Source organism: Schistocerca nitens, chromosome 11, assembly GCF_023898315.1.
Source record: "Schistocerca nitens isolate TAMUIC-IGC-003100 chromosome 11, iqSchNite1.1, whole genome shotgun sequence".
NCBI lineage: Eukaryota > Metazoa > Arthropoda > Insecta > Orthoptera > Acrididae > Schistocerca > Schistocerca nitens.
This window is the reverse complement of record NC_064624.1, coordinates 156034584-156053246: the sequence shown is the minus strand read 5'-3', so window position 1 is coordinate 156053246 and position 18663 is coordinate 156034584.

Here is an 18663-nt window from a genome sequence, read left to right as displayed (position 1 = left end):
TTTTTGCGAAATCGAATGATAAGTGTGTCAAAGCAGTGGGAACACCATGCGTCTGCACAGGCGAGCGGTGCAATGATGACAAAATCGTGCACAGCGCGGAATGCGGGGAGCACGTCTTTGTAGCAGCGAAAGGGTTAATCAAGAGACAAAGCACTAGAAATTTCGAAAAATTGCATTCAAACGAATAAAATTCGTTAAGTATGGCACTTCAATATTGTTTTTAAATAAAGGAAATATTACGCGCCTCACAAGGATTGAACTCATAACCCTTCACGTAGAAGCCAAACACCTTCACCGTTACGCTAACACAGCTCGTCTGTGTTACTTACTACTTGAGAAGTATAACACGTGACGCAAAAATACTGACAAACACCGTTGGTATGACTATGAATATTCACGCTTCGTCGAAGTACAATAGGAAATAAACAATTACCGCTGTTCTTTATTGCGAAAAAGTGGTTCGTGAGATTGCTACAAACACCTTTCCTTGCTATCGCCTGAATTAGGAGTCTTATTGCTTGTTTTGTTTAATTAATTAATAGAATATGAAGCAAATGGTATAAAGAATGCTTTTTCCAAACTTTCTATAAAAGAAAGTCTGCTATCAAGACATTGCTTTTGTTCTATTACTTTATTTATGACTGAACGTTTCTAAAACTGAAGACACTCGTCCATGCTCTGCACTGCAGTCGAGATCTGGCAACGTCGTTCTCTGTTCATTGGCTGACTGTGTTTTGTGACATCAGATGCGCAGAACGAACCTAAACTCGGCCGCCAACATAAATGACGCGCACTTTAGACGCGTGAAAGATCTCTTGTGCGCGTCGTTTAGTGACGATCGTGTGCACACCCGCCACTTCCGTCACGCTTGGCCTCCCAGGTCCCCAGACCTCAGTCCGTCAGATTATTGCCTTTGGGATTACCTGAAGTCGCAAGTGTATCGTGATCGACCGACATATCTAGGGATACTGAAAGACAACATCCGACGCCATTGCCTCACCGTAACTCCGGACATGCTTTACAGTGCTGTTCTCAACATTATTCCTCGACTACAGCTATTGTTGAGGAATGATGGTGGACATATTGAGCATTTCCTGTAAAGAATATCATCTTTGATTTGTCTTACTTTGTTGTGCTAATTATTGCTATTCTGATCAGATGAAGCGCCATCTGTCAGACATTTTTTGAAATTTTGAATTTTTTTGGTTCTAATAAAACCCCATGTCATTCCAAGCATGTGTGTCAATTTGTACCTCTCTATCTACATTACTCCGTGATTTATTCAGTTTTCAAATTTATACTGACTTTTTGATCACCTCGTAAAGCAAGTGTTTACAGGGAGCAGGTACTCAGGGACATCCTCAAAGTGCTACGTCCCACCAGACGACTTGATATAATGGGAGAAGAACATGAGGATGGCAGCCTTTCTACCATATGCAGGGCCTGTATCTGCTAAGATCAGCAGGATCCTGAAAAAACGCAAAATCAGAAGTATGTTCTGTCACCTAACAAGATCAGTGTACGCTCCTTGGAATGGTCAAAGATGATCTTCGGTTAAGAAAATCTGATATCTACCGTACACCATGTGAATGTGGTATGTCTTAGATCGGTCAAACCACCAAAACAGTTGAAGTAACATGTAAAGAACTGTCGAATCCTGCCTAGTCATCAACTACGGGGAGTCTACGAAACCTGATTTCTTGGAGCACTAGACAACATTCAAACAAATCGTATTAATGAATTTTTATTGCAATAAGATAAATGACAATACCTAACTTTGAAGATTATACAGATGTGTCACAAGCAAAGTGTGACATTTCTTCAGTATAGACAATGCCACATAGTACAAGCGCAATAACTAGTCTCGCAGAACTGGGCCACAGTCAGTCTCGCGCTGTTCTATTTGCATAGAGGCTGCTGCTGTCGCTTGGTCGTCCTGGAGAGGGCTCAGTCAGCGTGCAATTGGCTGACGTCTTTGATACGTCGTGGTATGGGAAAACTTAACCCCTATATATATATATATATATATATATATATATATATATATATATATATATATACAGGGTATTACAAAAAGGTACGGAAAAACTTTCTGGAAACATTCCTCACACACAAAGAAAGCAAATATGTTATGTGGACATGTGTCCGGAAACGCTTACTTTCCATGTTAGAGCTCATTTTATTACTTCTCTTCAAATCACATTAATAATGGAATGGAAACATACAGCAACAGGACGTACCAGCGTTACTTAAAACACTTTATTACAGGAAATGTTCAAAATCCTCCGTTAGTGAGGATACGTGCATCCACCCTCCATCGCATGGAATCCCTGATGCACTGATGCAGCCCTGGAGAATGGCGTATTGTATCACAGCCGTTCACAATACGAGCACGAAGAGTCTCTACATTTGATACCGGGGTTGCGTAGACAAGAGCTTTCAAATGCCCCCATAAATGAACGTCAAGAGGGTTGAGGTCGGGAGATCGTGGAGGCCATGGAATTGGTCCGCCTCTACCAATCCGTCGGTCACCGAATCTGTCGTTGAGAAGCGTACGAACACTTCGACTGAAATGTGCAGGAGCTCCATCGTGCATGAACCACATGTTGTGTCGTACTTGTAAAGGCACATGTTCTAGCAGCACAGGTAGAGTATCCCGTATGAAATCGTGATAACGTGCTCCATTGAGCATAGGTGGAAGAACGTGGGGCCCAATCAAGACATCACCAACAATGCCTGCCTAAACATTCACAGAAAATCTGTGTTGATGACGTGATTGCACAATTGCGTGCGGATTCTCGTCAGCCCACACATGCTGATTGTGAAAATTTAAAATTTCATCACGTTGGAATGAAGCCCCATCCGTAAAGAGAGCATTTGCACTGAAATGAGGATTGACACATTGTCGGATGAACCATTCGCAGAAGTGTACCCGTGGAGGCCAATCAGCTGCTGATAGTGCCTGCACACGCTGTACACGGTACGGAAACAACTGGTTCTCCCGTAGCACTCTCCATACAGTGACGTGGTCAACGTTACCTTGTACAGCAGCAACTTCTCTGACGCTGACATTAGGGTTATCGTCAAATGCACGAAGAATTGCCTCGTCCATTGCAGGTGTCCTCGTCGTTCTAGGTCTTCCCCAGTCGCGAGTTATAGGCTGGAATGTTCCGTGCTCCCTAAGACGCCGATCAATTGCTTCGAACGTCTTCCTGTCGGGACACCTTCGTTCTGGAAATCTGTCTCGATACAAACTTAGCACGGCACGGCTATTGCCCCATGCTAATCCGTACATCAAATGGGCATCTGCCAACTCCGCATTTGTAAACATTGCACTGACTGCAAAACCACGTTCGTGATGAACACTAACCTGTTGATGCTACGTACTGATGTGCTTGATGCTAGTACTGTAGAGCAATGAGTCACATGTCAACACAAGCACCGAAGTCAACATTACCTTCCTTCAATTGGCCCAACTGGCGGTGAATCGAGAAAGTACAGTACATACTGACGAAACTAAAGTGAGCTCTAAAATGGAAATTAAGCATTTCCGGACACATGTCCACATAACATCTTTTCTTTATTTGTGTGTGAGGAATGTTTCCTGAAAGTTTGGCCGTACCTTTTTGTAACACCCTGTATATATATATATATAAATCACAAAACTGAAGGGCCGCTGAACATTCACAACTGTAATGTCAGAATGACAACCTTAAGATTCAACATAAGGAGATAATCACGGTCTGAAAAAGGACCCAACACCTTTGATTAATTATTGACCAATACAGTAAGTTACTGAAAGGAATGAATTTTATCATTCGGCCAGAAGGGCGAATCAAATATAACCACAAATGCTGTTTTGATAATGCTACAAGAATGCAAAACCAACAGTTAATTTACTTTGTCCAATGGAGCAGTAAAGACCAAAAGACAGATTCATATACCAAAGGTTTTTTTTTAATGAAACAAGCTAACAAGATAAAATTAATAACCAAAAAGGGGTGGTGACTTCGCCAATCTGCCTGAAGGGGCTGAATATCAGTAGTAATAAATATCTGAGAATGGTTGAAGTTAGTGAGTTAGCACTTAAAACCAGCCCGTTCTTCTAACCACTAGGAAAAATTTTCTATCAGCTGTGCTAGGACTGCCTGCTGTAGCAAAGTGACACAGACCAGCAGAACTAGAAACTTCACCAACGTGGCGAATCGCCCACATAGGGTATGACAGCAACTCTGTATAGCACATATAATAAAATTTACTAAACATTGAAACACATGGTTCAAAATATAACGCCTATCTAGGCAGGAACTGTTAAAGACGCCCACTGACCTTCGTAAATCTTCGACTTAGTAAATGTGACGGCCAGTAGTAAATAATAATAATACCTTTCAACAAATTGTAAAATACAAGGTCGTTATTGCACTTGGGTCAGAATAAATCAGATAATATTTTAGGTTCAGTTATTAAGGCACAAAGAGTTAACACTCTTTTCTAGTGATAGTTACACTTGACAGAATAACAGCACATCAATGAACCGGGATTTCGGGCACGCCTGAGCGTACTAAAATTGCGAAACACCATGGCACACAACCTTAGAGCAAAACACACCCGACGACACGGGCAGAAATTGAGTGAGACACATCAAGTCAAGAAATTCTCACCGTTAGTCCAGAAGCATTTGGCGACAGGTTGCAATCAGCACCAACTCGAGTTACGTCAATCGCCCCAGTTCCGCCATAGCAACGCGGACACGTCGCGTCAACAATTGCCACGCCGAGCTTCCTTATCACACAGCCCGTCCAGAACGACTGCCGCCGTCCCGAGTACACAGGCTGGTAGCAATCACGTGCGTTCACAGCAAGTTATACCACCTTCCCCGCAACATTGCGCTGCCACACAACCGGAAACTAAACTCCCCGTCTCGCTCCGGCAGCAGCACTCGATACTCTCGTCGTCAGCAGGTCTCTGTCCAGAACGCAGCGCCCTCCGAAATTTAAAAGCAAACGGACCAATCGCGGCAGAGCAAGGCCAAGGCTCCGGAAGACGACACACACACCTAGGCAAAGATGAAGATGATACGGTTCAGTCTTCTTCAAAAATAGTGTGTGAAATCTTATGGTACTTAACTGCTAAGGTCATCCATCAGTCACTAAGCTTACACACTACTTAACCTAAATTATCCTAAGGCTAGGCGCAAATTGAGACGCGTATAGCGCGTGTGGCGCTACGCAGCGCAACCAGCGGGCGTTTTTGTAACTTGACAGGTTCAAATGGGGCCGCGCAAATTGCGACGCGACGCGACTGGGACGCGACACGCGCCTGCGTCAGGTCGCGCGGCGTTGTGGTTGCGGCACAGTTTCTCGCCTCGCTAGCACCGTGGGAAATTTGAGGCGGGGAGCGGAAAAGTGGGCCGGCCATGGGCCCATACGATAAATTTTGCCTCACTGTGTACTAAATTTTATTGCCTTTGGGTAGTGTTTCGTTTTTCGCCATTTAATCGCTCCAGCTTTCTTCGTTAGTACATTATACTTTTCTGTTATTTATATCTGTATAGTTTTGTTTTGTTTTTCTTCTGGCAAGAAAAATGCATACTTCAGTAACTGATGAGCAATTGGCCGCTGGAATTGTATCATATGCCTCCGCGATGTTTTCAGATCGCAAGAATGGACAGAGGTTAGTGAATAAGGAAGCAAGGAATATTATAAAATCATGTAATTAAGAATCAAGGCAGGAAAGTAAAACAAGTCTATCTTCTCGCTGCCTAGTATGCTGGCGTATCTGTGCGATCTGTTACAAAAACTTAGAAAGAGAATCTCCACAGGTGTGATCCCTTTGTGCTTGTGGTAAAAAGCGTCCAAGATCTGAAGTATAGAAGTTTCACTGTGATTACTCTGATATGGATGTAATAATGTAATACGACACACTGCACTACATGGATGTGAGCAACATGTTTCCACTGCAAGCTAGATACAGTCGAAAAGCAGTCACAAATAACAATGTTTTAATTGGTTCACCGTGATGAGAAAAAGCATTTCAGTTGTTGCATGGACGTTATCAGCATTAATAAACTAATTATACAACAGGCTACACAAATTAAGAAAATGGTCGGTATTATTACGAAAGTAGGAATATCGTAAAAGAGTGTTATGATTAGATATATTTAATTTGTTGAAATGTGCTGCTGACAATGGCAGATCTACTTTCATGACAATGTTTTTCGAACTCCATCTCACAAGGCACACATTGCTAGCTTGTGCATTCCTGTCATGCGCATTATTCTTCGCTGCTGACAATACACTGACCATTGTGTTGGGCGACAGGTCAATTGTTTATTTTCTCAAGAACAAATATTTTATTCGCGATCACGCATTGTCAGTTTGGTAAGCCCTAGGTGAGTAAACAGAATCTGGCATGTGCCTATCATTCCGCCTGAAGGAACACTCGTCATTATTTTAATACTGCTCAGATCAAGAGAAGGAATAAAATCCTTTGGTAAGTTTCCATTCCAGTCGCTCAGTGTTAAAAATACGATGGGTTACGGGGATTCCACCAAAATTCCAGCAGAATTGCCAATCTGTTTTTGTGTGAGTTGTTAACCTTTTCTCATTCGAAGAAGCATCGCCATTTATGAGTAAAGGCCACATTTCTCTTGGTGACTGGTTTAATTGTACTTCATTTGTCACAATGTAATTTGCCAAAGTCATCTCACAGCAGCTACTGTGATAGAATTCCGAAACGGAGTGCCTCATTAAACAAGTAATTGGCAATTGCAGAGCTCAACAGCTTACGAAAAACCTCATAGTGTCGGTTTGCAGTAACATAAAAGAAGAAATTTCATGCTTATTTTCGTACTAGGAAGCTCTTATTTCGCTAGCTGTCGATAAAAAATTATAGTTACTGGAGTGAAATAAATGAAAAAGGAAGTATAAGTAGTGATATATCGCCATAGATAAGAAAGTCCCGTCTGTTTAATAATTGAAAAACACTCTCCTCCTTCGCCAAACTTTCGTTTCGATGTCTCGAGCGGTTTAGGAGATACGAGAGATGTTGCGAGTATTTCATTCTCGCGGACGCGAGATCGGAAGTGAGCGCGCTACATGGGATCCATTTTCTCGAGATCGGAGGCAGATAGAGATCTCCTCCCACGTCTAAACAAAAATTCAGCATGTTAGCTGAATTTCATACGCAACAACATATGGTGTAATACGCACCAAACACAAAATCATAGGGACCCCGAATTTTCGTTGAAAACTTTCTGAGTTTTGCGTAGTGTCTTACTCGTCCTTAACGCTTATGTCTGAACAACATCACAGAAACACACGTACCCATCATAATAAAATCCTCTCTGTTCCGCTGCATCGCTCAGTCACCTTCTCCAAGTCCTTTACAGTAGCGGGAAATCGACTCTGGAATAACCTCTCTCGGTATGTTAGAGAACTTAAAAACATGTCCAGCTTTAAAAAACAGTTAATGACGTATCTACTTAAGGAACAGTAATGCTTTCCTATGTACACGAATGCACTTCACCTCATTACTTCCCTCTTCCCCCTCCTTAAGTCTCCCTCCCCCAAAACTCACTATACTAGTAAACAACTTCTTTACACACCAAGATATTAATGTACATCTGCACAAATCTTCATTACTATTGCCCATTTTTCTCATGTTTATCATTATTATTTAATTTTTTTTACTGTTACTATTATTACTTTTATCACAATTTGTATGTATAGCACCTGTCGTAAAAATACTGCCAGTACTTACTTTAATAGATCTTAGTCATTATTCTTTATTCATATTGTGACTAGAGTAATCTAATTTTCTTATTTAAAGTATTGTCATGAAGTAACTCTGATGTGTGAAATGCTACATGTGTGGAACACTGGTCCGATGTAAGAGACGGCCTGATGGCCCTAATCTGATCAGGTTAAATAAATAAATAAAATAAATAAATAAAATAAAATGTGTACATCATAATAAGTATTGTCACTAGCGAGGTGATGGGCACTTCACCACGAAGCTGACGTATTACGCTACAAGTAAGGCAAAAATCAAATATTTTCAGAGAATAGTTTCTGTAAAATCGTTTGAGAAAGATAAGAGGTTGCACGCGCTTCGGTTCTGTCAGCGCAGAGCGTCGCCAGTCGACGCGTGCGAAGTGTGGTGTACGCGTCTCAATATGCGCTGTACCTGCGCGACTCGTGCGTGTCGCGCTGTAGTGTCGTGTGACGTCACACGTGCTGTACGCCTCTCAATTTGCGCCTAGCCTAAGGACAAACACACACACCCGTGCCCGAGGGAGGACTCGAACCTCCGCCGGGACCAGCCGCACGGCCCACGACTGCAGCGCCTTAAAAGTTACGTTGTGCAAGACGCGACAGTTGGCTGCGACTGCGACGCTGCCCCCTCCTCTTTTCCCACCCTGGAAGACGGCGACACGGCCGCAACACGACGGGAGTCGTCGCCGTTTCCCAAGCTCCGGTCGGCGGCGGCGGATTCAAATACATAAGAAAAATAAGAATTCCGATTTTCTTGCTGTAAAAAATACTGTATGTTAATGCAACAAAGTTACATCGGCTCCCAGAGTTAGTTTTTCGATACAGATTCTCCTTTTACTTTAAAAAATTGAAAAGTATCTCTTCCGGTTTTGCGTGTTTTTTGCGCTGTATATTACTTCTCTATCAATTGTGAGGAAAGTAAAAGGCACAAAAAATTGATGTTTGCGTATCTTACAGTTTCACATCACAGCTTGATAATGAGGTGTCTATTTTTCCGATATTCGTCACAGATATTCCGATACTTAATTTACAAGTAACCTACTGCATAAAATTTGAATTGTGTACAGTGAAAAATGTGGTCGCTGGCTACTTTACGTATGGTTCACGTTAGGTCATACATCGTTGCCGATGAAAAGAAATTATTTTTAAAGTTGAGATCAGAATGATATCGATCTCCGTTTCCGAGATTTGGGCTCATATATCTCCGGGAGCGTCGCGACTAGCCGCCAGTTCTGTCGACGCGCAACGAGAATCGTATGGTCATCACACGATAGAGAATGCATTTCTTTTGTTTCGCTGACACATTTGGACCTAATGAAACCATTTTTGTCATATATTTCTCCGGTATGAGTTACTAATATTTCTCCATATGCTCTTGACAATTTCATTTAAAATGCCACGAAATGTAGGTTTCTTAAAGCCAAGTGATCAAGCAGAACCCATTTTCTTGGTTTTGCTGAGGCATCTGAACCTGTTCCAAGCTTTCTTTCTCGTTTATTTCTCTGATACGAGTCCCGAATATTCCTCCATCTGTTTTTGGACATTTCACCTAAAATTCCAATGAAAGATAAGTTTATTAACAATAAGCGCATGCTAGCGTCATTGCATTGTTTCAAGTTCTTGACAACAAGATAGGGTTACACCTTAAACATCTTTAGAATTTTCATTCTGAACGTCTACAGTATACACTGGCAGAAATGTGGAAGAAATAATGTCCGTGCCTGTTCACAAAATTTCCTCAAATTATACTTGTCAGTTTCTCCCATGCAGAAAGTTTTGGGACAAGCTAAGGCAATTTTCATTGCCGACTGACTCTTTATTCCCATCCAAATGAACTTCCATATTCTTATATTCTGACAGCGTACATCGTTATGGATGACATGAACATTTAATCTTGCCAAGCTGCACTCAAAAGATGACTCCAGGATTTACAAAAGACGGGCCTTGTAAAACAGTAGTGCACTTTTGGCACAAGTTTTTTGAGCACCATCTTCTACCAATGAATTAAAGTGAATGTGACAAATTACTTATTGCAGCATACTGTTTGCGCAATCTGTTGAGAAACGCCTTCCTCAAAAACGAACATCTATTGATTACAGAAAGCTGTACAACAATCTGGTGGTAGTTTTTCACAACTAGAAGGTATCATCAAGACACCAATCTACCGTTTACTTTCAAAGTGAAGGTATTGTAAAATGTAACTTTCTCGTTGTACTTTAGATTGTTCATTTTATAATGTACTTGCCGTCTTCAATTTTTATCGTCACAAAAAAGAGTAATGCGAAAATAGACCTTCAAGTTCATTTTCATCATTCTAATTCTACATCTGCATGGATTATACTGATTTTCATAACAGGCCTGAAAAATTTGCATTAATGGGAAAATATTATATATTTCACTCACCTGCCAGTTTCAACTGTGCACCAATTTCTTCCCAAATTCTGTCTCTGAACATAGTGTCTCTATATTTAGGGTTCTTCAAATCGTAAAGGCAAGGATGTTGCGAGACCAGCTCACAGAGCATCACATCCTGTGAGTGGCTCATTTCAGTTTTCCTTGACTGGCTCGACGTCTTTCTGGCAGCCGTACGTCTTCGTGTCGTCCGACTTCCGCCGCAACACTGCTCACTGGTGCAGTGCTGCGGCAGCTGCCGCAACAGTCGCGCGTCGCATCCCAAACTCGAACTGCGCATGCGCCAGCAGGCAACTTCTGACGTCACGTAGCGACCCGTCGCAGTCGCTAGTGTGCGTCGCGTCTTGGACAACGTACCTTATTAGACCGCTCGGCCGTCTTCTTCAAAGCCCTCTCTGCTCATTCGTTGCCGACTGGCGTGTCAGCGCTCACCTTTATGCCGCATCATTCCTCCCCCCCCTTCCCCCCCTTCCAAGCGATGGACCGTCGTCGTATAAGGAGCGCGACAACAGTGGGGGAGTCGCGAGTGTGGATGCTGTGATGGACTGGGAGCTGTGGCTACAGGGGACAGCAGACCTCCAGTCGTACTCCTCCATCCGGCCCTCGCCGTGAAGGAAACGTCCTCCGAAAAACGACCGGAAGGGTACGTGTCCACCTCCTGAGCTCTGTAAGGCATCGGCTGCTGCGGTCTGGGTGGGTCCAGCTCCGTCTGTAGCACGCATTGAGGTAAGAATAAGGGGAGATGGCGCTACGTATCCCAGCCGTACTACGTTTTGAAGCCATGGGGGCGTGGCTCGCTGCCATGACACTCTGACCAAAACATTGCCAGTGTGCTATAGCGCTGCGTGTATTACAGTCGTTAATTGCACCATATACGCGTGTAACGTCATGAGATTGGTTGTTTCAAAGTTTTTGTTTAAAATAAAATCTCGTAAAGGCGACATTCCGCATTTCTTCTGATTAAAAATAGTTTTTAATGTAATAGTACGAATAGCTAGCCTTCAATGTAAACGATACAATTTTGTTAATTCAGTAATAAACGTGTATCACAAACTAAATAATAGAAACTGAAAACTAAGTCAGCTATACCCTCCCTCCAAAGCCCCATAAACACATCTTGTTTGTAATACGTACTGGGGCATTTCAGTTACGTTACACTACTGGGAAACACTGTTCATTACCACCAATATTTACTGAAATACGGTGCATAGAATGGCAGATCTACACAGTGTCCTGTTTAGGCCTATACTTTACGCCAGTTAATGTAGTGTTAGCTTTTAATTTGGTACATGACGAAGACAAAGTGAGTTACTCGACACTTCGATTATCGACGATACGTACGTATTATACCGAAACGCCAACTTGAAAACTAAGAATTTAGTTCTTTGAATTAACATACCTTTTGCAAATGTTTTGGGTGTGTAGGGAAAACTGATGGTACAGCATTTTCTCGGAGCCTTACTGTCGGAAGGGAAGTTCGGTCTATGTCCTCTTCTCGGAAATGCTGAGAACATATAGTGCTCCATTTAGACGCACGCCAATTCTTCCTCCTCACGGCATTCTCCCACAGAGCTTTCCGACTTTCATTTTCAGGAAATCTAAAATCGTACAGGAGAAAAACACGCTATAGTACAAGTACCGATGTAGCACACGTTCGTCCACAATGAAGTTGTAAAATCACACTTAACGAGACAACTTACACATGAAATGTTATTCCCTTCGATTTCGCATCACAATCAGAACGATTCGTACATCCGAACACCACACAAGTCACCATAATAGCGCAAAATCCTTCCAAAAGCGAGCGACAAGCCTATGCACACAAGCCTACAGCAGCAATGTTTTGGTCGGATTGAGATGGCTACCCTCGGCTTCACATAGCTTCACAGCTGTGACGTCACGACGTCTCCCTCTATTCTTACCTCCATGGTAGGACGAGAGGAAGTGGAGGAGGCCAAGGCTTTGTCCCATGGTGTTGTGATCACACCCTCAGGTGGCTGCTGTGGCCACGCTGTCCTCGGGATCCGCGAATCTTGGGGAAAAGATACAAAAGGATCACTGTGCACGTGACGGTGGCGAATTTGATTGTGATGTCGGCGCTGCAATCCGTCTGGGCCTCAAATGAGACGAAGGATCTCGCCTCGAATCCGCCAGTCTGCTGTCGCTAATAACCCTGTAACACACAATATCGTGCAGCGCAAAGCGATACTTGCGGCCTTCCTTCGGCGCTGGATGCTGAGGAAGGTGGAGCAGGTGGAGCAGGTGGAGCAGTGTCTGATGGCGGCGGCCGTGAAGCAGTTCAGCCGGCGATGGTCCGTCTACATCTACATCTACATCTACATACGTACTCCGCAATCCACGATACGATGCGTGGCGGAGGGTGCTTCGTACCACAACTAGCATCTTCTTTCCCTGTTCCACTCCCAAACAGAACGAGGGAAAAATGACTGCCTATATGCCTCTGTATGGGCCCTGATCTCTCTTATCTTATCTTTCTGGTCTTTCCGCGAAATGTAAGATGCCGGCAGTAAAATTGTACTGCAGTCAGCCTCAAATGCTGGTTCCCTAAATTTCCTCAGTAGCGATTCACGAAAAGAACGCCTCCTTTCCTCCAGAGACTCCCACCCGAGTTCCTGAAGCATTTCCGTATCACTCGCGTGACGATCAAACCTACCACTAACAAATCTAGCAGCCCGCCTCTGAATTGCTTCTATGTCCTCCCTCAATCCGATCTGATAGGGATCCCAAACGCTCGAGCAGTAGTCGAGAATAGGTCGTATTAGTGTTTCATAAGCGATCTCCTTTACAGATGAACCACATCTTCCCAAAATTTTACCAATGAACCGAAGACGATTATCCGCCTACCCCACAAGTGCCATTACATGCTTGTCCCACTTCATATCGCTCTGCAATGTTACGCCCAAATATTTAATCGACGTGACTGTGTCGAGTGCTACACTACTAATGGAGTATTCAAACATTACAGGATTCTTTTTCCTATTCATCTGCATTAATTTACATTTATCTATAGTTAGAGTTAGCTGCCATTCTTTACACCAATCACAAATCCTGTCTAAGTCATCTTGTATCCTCCTACAGTCACACCTTCCCGTACACCACAGCATCTTCAGCAAACAGCCGCACATTGCCATCCATCCTATCCAAAAGATCATTTATGTAGACAGAAAACAACAGCGAACCTACCACACTTCCCAGGGGCACTCCAGATGATACCCTCACCTCCGATGAACACTCACCATCGAGGACAACGTACTGCGTTCTATTACTTAAGAAGTCTCGTAGGTGCGAGCGATATGAGGCGAGAAACACTTGTATTGCTCGATCCCTGGTGTGTACGTATCGAATTTGGCCATCTACTGTTCGAATGTCCCGACAAAACGTTTAGCTTCGCCGTTTGACAGGAAAATTTGGAAATGTGTGGTAAGTTCTATGCGACGAAACTGCTGAGGTCATCGGTCCCTAGGCTTACACACTACTTAATCTAACTTAAACTAACTTACGCTAAGTACAACACACACACCCACGCTCGAGGGAGGACTCGAACCTCCGACGGGGGTAGCCGCGCAAACTGTGGTAAATCGCCCTAGACCGCGCGGCTACCACGAGTGGCGCCATTTGACTGTGGATGAGACTGCGCTCTAGTTCGATGCTGTATGCCATTGCGTTCAGAGAACATTTCAAAATCATTTGACATGAACTGAGGACCATTGTCCGACACTATGACTTCAGGCAAACCTTGTTGTTGTTGTTGTTGTTGTTGTGGTCTTCAGTCCTGAGACTGGTTTGATGCAGCTCTCCATGCTACTCTTTCCTGTGCAAGCTTCTTCATCTCCCAGTACCTACTGCAACCTACATCCTTCTGAATCTGCTTAGTGTATCCATCTCTTGGTCTCCCTCTACGATTTTTACCCACCACGCTGCCCTCCAATGCTAAATTTGTGATCCTTTGATGCCTCAAAACATGTCCTACCAACCGATCCCTTCTTCAAGTTGTGCCACAAACTTCTCTTCTCGCCAATCCTATTCAATATCTCCTCATTAGTTACGTGATCTACCCACCTTATCTTCGGCATTCTTCTGCAGCACCACATTTCGAAAGCTTCTATTCTCTTCTTGTCCACACTAGTTATCGTCCATGTTTCATTTCCATACATGGCTACACTCCATACAAATACTTTCAGAAACGACTTCCTGACACTTAAATCTATACTCGACGTTAACAAATTTCTCTTCTTCAGAAACGCATTCCTTGCCATTGCCAGTCTACATTTTATATCCTCTCTACTTCGTCCGTCATCAGTTATTTTACTCCCTAAATAGCAAAACTCCTTTACCACTTTCAGTGTCTCATTTCCTAATCTAATCCCCTCAGCATCACCCGATTTAAACCTTGGATGCAAAACATAGAGGACAACACTTGAATTGCGCTACATGACACTGTCGAGTTAATGGCGTAGCAAAAGGAAACTCCTATATGAGTCTTCCACAGTCAACCAACGAGTGTTCTAAAAGGGTCCTGCAAACAGAACACAGCGTGTTGTTCTCAATGGAGAGACGTCTACAAACGTTAAAGTAACCTCTGGCGTGCCACAGGTGAGTGTTATGGGACCATTGCTTTTCACAAAATGTATAAATGACCTAGTAGATAGTGTCGGAAGTTCCATGCGGTTTTTCGCGGATGATGCTGTAGTACACAGAGAAGTTGCAGCATTAGAAAATTTCAGCGAAATGCAGGAAGATCTGCAGAGGATAGGCACTTGGTGCAGGGAGTGGCAACTGACCCTTAACATAGACAAATGTAATGTATTGCGAATACATAGAAAGAAGGATCCCTTATTGTATGATTATATGATAGCGGAACAAACACTGGTAACAGTTACTTCTGTAAACTATCTGGAAGTATGCGTACGGAACGATTTGAAGTGGAATGATCATATAAAATTAATTGTTGGTAAGGCGGGTGCCAGGTTGAGATTCATTGGGAGAGTCCTTAGAAAATGCAGTCCATCAACAAAGGAGGTGGCTTACAAAACACTCGTTCGACCTATACTCGAGTATTGCTCATCAGTGTGGGATCCATACCAGATCGGGTTGACGGAGGAGATAGAGAAGATCCAAAGAAGAGCGGCGCGTTTCGTCACAGGGTTATTTGGTAAGCGTGATAGCGTTACGGAGATGTTTAGCAAACTCCAGTGGCAGACTCTGCAAGAGAGGCGCTCTGCATCGCAGTGTAGCTTGCTGTCCAGGTTTCGAGAGGGTGCGTTTCTGGATGAGGTATCGAATATATTGCTTCCCCCAACTTATACCTCCCGAGGAGATCACGAATGTAAAATTAGAGAGATTCGAGCGCGCACGGAGGCTTTCCGGCAGTCGTTCTTACTGCGAACCATACGCGACTGGAACGGGAAAGGGAGGTAATGCAGTAGCACGTAAAGTGCCCTCCGCCACACAACGTTGGGTGGCTTGCGGAATATAAATCTAGATGTAGATGTAGAAAGTCTGTGTGCACACGTTGTGATGGTGATTGCGACTTAGGCCAAGCAGAGAATTTTTGTAGTGGGGTGGACTGATTTTCTTCACATGCTTGACACTGTGACGTCATATGTTCTATTTGGGTGACCATACCCGTTCAAGTACAGTGTCGACGCACTAACTGTTTCGTATGAACAATCTCCCAGTGTCCTCAGTGAAGTAACTTCGAAACTTCTTTTTGCATTGAATGCAGTCGCATTGTCCTGAATATGGAAGCCAAACGAATCAAGATGAAATATGCTCTCACAATCGCGTGATTATAGCACAGCGAAAGTTACAGTTCGCATATGGGAGCGATACGTAACACGCTAAGTACATTTTCCAAGAACGGGAATGTCTTGTCCATTATAAGCTGTCAGGTGCATGCTAGTTTTAGAAGCCATACAGTTCATATGTGTTACGATTCAGCAATGTAACAGAGGCACCTGTGTCGAACTGAAATTTCACACGTTTTTCCACTAATATGCAAATGAACAAAAAGTTCGTTGGACTAGCGTAGAACTGTCGAAAACGTTCTCTTACGGATAAAGGAGAACGACTTGCATGAATATCAAGAGCTTTGATGGAAACCCAGTTCTAAGCAAAGAAGGGAAAGCAGAAAGGTGGAAGGAGTATATAGAGGGTCTATACAAGGGCGATGTACTTGAGGACAATATTTTGGAAATGGAAGAGGATGTAGCTGAAGATGAAATGCGAGATTAGATACTGCGTGAAGAGTTTGACAGAGCACTGAAAGTCGAAACAAGGCCCCCAGAATAGATAACATTCCATTAGAACTACTGACAGCCTTGGGAGATCCAGTGCTGACAAAACTCTACCATCTGGTGAGCAAGATGTATGACACAGGCGAAATACCCTCAGGCTTCAAGAAGAATATAATAATTCCAATCCCAAAAAAAGCAGGTGTTGACAGATGTGGCAATTACCGAATTATCAGTATAATAAGTCACGGCTGCAAAATACTAACGCGAATTCTTTACAGACGAATGGAAAAACTGATAGAAGCCGACCTCAGGGAATATCAGTTTGGATTCTATAGAAATGTTGGAACACGTGGGGCAATACTGACCCTAAGACTTATCTTACAAGAAAGATTAAGGAAAGGCAAACCTACGTTTCTAGCATTTGTAGACTTAGAGAAAGCTTTTGACACTGTTGATTGGAATACTCTCTTTCAAATTCTGAGGGTGGCAAGGGTAAAATACAGGAAGCGAAAGGCTATTTACAATTTGTACAGAAAGCAAGACAGGGTTGTAGCCTATCCCCGATGTTATTCAATCTGTATATTGAGCAAGCAATAAAGGAAACAAAAGAAAAGTTCGGAGTAGGTATCAAAATCCATGGAGAAGAAATAAAAACTTTGAGGTTCGCCGATGACATTGTAATTCTGTCAGAGACAGAAAAGGACTTGGAAGAGAAGTTGACCGGGATGGACAGTGTCTTGAAAGGAGGGTATAAGATGAACATTAACAAGAGCAAAACGAGGTTAATGGAATGTAGTCGAGTTAACTCGGGTGATGCTAAGGGAATTAGATTAGGAAATGAGACACTTAAAGTAGTAAAGGAGTTTTGCTATTTGGGGAGTAAAATAACTGATGATGGTCGAAGTAGAGGATATAAAATGTAGACTGGCAATGGCAAGGAAATCGTTTCTGAAGAAGAGAAATTTGTGAACATCGAGTATAGATTTAAATGTCAGGAAGTCGATTCCGAAAGTATTTGTATGGAGTGTAGCCATGTATGGAAGTGAAACGTAGACGATAAATAGTTTAGACAAGAAGAGAATAGAATCTTTCGAAATGTAGTGCTACAGAATAATGCTGAAGATTAGATAGGTAGATCACGTAACTAATGAGGAGGTATTGAATAGAATTGGGGAGAAGAGGAGCTTGTGGCACAACTTGAGTAGAAGAAGGGATCGGTTTGTAGGACATGTTCTGAGACATCGAGGAATCACCAATTTAGTATTGGAGGGCAGCGTGGAGGGTAAAAGTTTAGAGGGAGACCAAGAGATGAATACATTAAGCAGATTCAGAAGGATGCAGGCTGCAGTAGGTACTGGGAGATGAAGAAGCTTGCACAGGATAGAGCTGCATCAAACCAGTCTCAGGACTGAAGATCACAACAACAACAACTGGTTTCGCTAATGCCTGCAGCAGGCTTTGAATACACTGCATTTATTGCATGGGCCTTGTGACTAAATTTTTGTAAGTGGACAGAATTCTTATGCTTGTTCCGTTGCAAACATAGGGTTAGTATGTGAACTTTCTTGCCAAAAGCGTAACACTGTGCTTGTCTGGACAGGCAGTCTTGGTGTTTGTGCTGTAAATAGCACCTAATTCTGTTCGCCTGTTTAGAGAGCCGTTTACACAGCCTGGCGCGTGCGGGCTGTCACTCCCTACTGGGCCGCACGTAAGCAACGGATGACTCAATCCGACAAATTGGTGGCTGCTCAAATTTATAGGCCGACGTGGCACCGGAATCGTACTGATCTAGGATTTGCACTACGTGTTGAAATGATGGATCTGACTGTTCCAAATTCTGTTCCCTGAGTTTGACATCAGTTACATTGTACACGATCGCATCACGCAACATAACATCGGAATATAATGCACTACGAGGACATCTGAATTTGCATTTTCTCGTCATACCCTGCAAATCTGTTACCCACTCGCGATAAGATTGTTCCGACCGTTTCTTGCAATTAAAGAATAGGAACCTACACTACTGGCCATTAAATTTGCTACACCACGAAGAGGATGTGCTACAGACGCGAAATTTAACCGACAGGAAGAAGATGCTGTGATATGCAAATGGTTAGCTTTTCAGAGCATTCGCACAAGGTTGGCGCCGGTGGCGACATCTACAACGTGCTGACATGAGGAAAGTTTCCAACCGATTTCTCATACACAAACAGCAGTTG